The sequence below is a fragment of the Schistocerca nitens genome, chromosome 2 (genome assembly GCF_023898315.1).
Source record: "Schistocerca nitens isolate TAMUIC-IGC-003100 chromosome 2, iqSchNite1.1, whole genome shotgun sequence".
Taxonomy (NCBI): Eukaryota; Metazoa; Arthropoda; class Insecta; order Orthoptera; family Acrididae; genus Schistocerca; species Schistocerca nitens.
Window position 1 is genome coordinate 913,544,449 of NC_064615.1, and position 1,108 is coordinate 913,545,556.

The following is a 1,108-nucleotide window of genomic DNA, read 5'->3' on the forward strand; positions in this document are numbered from 1 at the left end:
CTGCTCCTCTTATTTTAGTTTTTTGTATTGGGAATGTAGGGCAAGAAGTATTCGTATTGCACTTATTAAATGCTACATCCCAACTACTGTAACTGGAGATCCAGATTCAATTAAAGCACTCCATCTTCAGGCCAAAAGTGGCCCATCGGGACCATCAGACCGCCGTATCATCTCAGCTGAGGATGCGATAAGAGGGACGTGTGGTCAGCACATCGCTCCCCCGGTCGTTATGAAGGTTTTCTTTTACCGAAGCCGCTACTATTCGGTCGAGTAGCTCCTCAATTGGCATCACGAGGCTTGAGTGCACCCTGAAAAATGGCAACAGCGCATGGCGGCCCAGATGGTCACCCATCCAAGTTCCGGTCACCCCCGACAGCGCTTAACTTCGGTGATCTGACGGGAACCGATGTGTCCACTGTGACAAGGCCGTTGCCAGAGTTAATTACTGCAGTGAAATTATGTCAGTCAATTTGTATGTAGATAGTCGGATGGTATACATTCTTTTGAGACTGTTCTTTTTCTTGCAATAAATGTCTCTTATGAATTCCTACGTAATAATAATTTCTGTTACTGCGTTCATGTTGACTGTAGATGACGTTTCTGCTCTGATGATAGCGTTCCGGCATCGCAATTATCTGTACCGTTCGGGTGTTTTGTTCATTAGCAGATTGTGGAGGATGGAAGCGACTATCTGGTTCATTTAAAATACGCTGTTGTTGTTGTTCATAACTATCATTTTGTCTGTTGTCATTGCTTTTACTGTGACTGTAATTATGATTGTGGCTCTGTTGTCTGTTGTTGTTTTTTCTGTTGTATCGTGCGTGATGAATGGAATGTAACTCGGTATGAACATAATTGTTTTCCTTATTATTACTATTTTAATTCTGTCTGATCCGTAATTTTGGTGAGAGGAATTGTGACTACTATTATCTTCCTGCTGAAACTGTTGGTTGTTGCCAGCAAAATTTTGTTGCTGACTGTACTGAGGCTGTCCGTTAAAATTGTTTCGCCTGTTGTTATTATTCTGATAACCCTGACTGTTGCCGTGTGGTCTGTTGTGTCTGTTATTAAATAATCCGTTATACCCTTGATTTCTGTTGCCGTTGTA

General features: G+C 42.1%; 1 pseudogene; it reads right to left on the reverse strand.

Moving 5' to 3' along the window:
* Positions 1 to 316: 316 nt before the first annotated feature.
* LOC126238204 (5S ribosomal RNA) lies at positions 317 to 434 on the reverse strand (annotated as a pseudogene).
* Between the last annotated feature and the right edge of the window lie 674 nt (positions 435 to 1,108).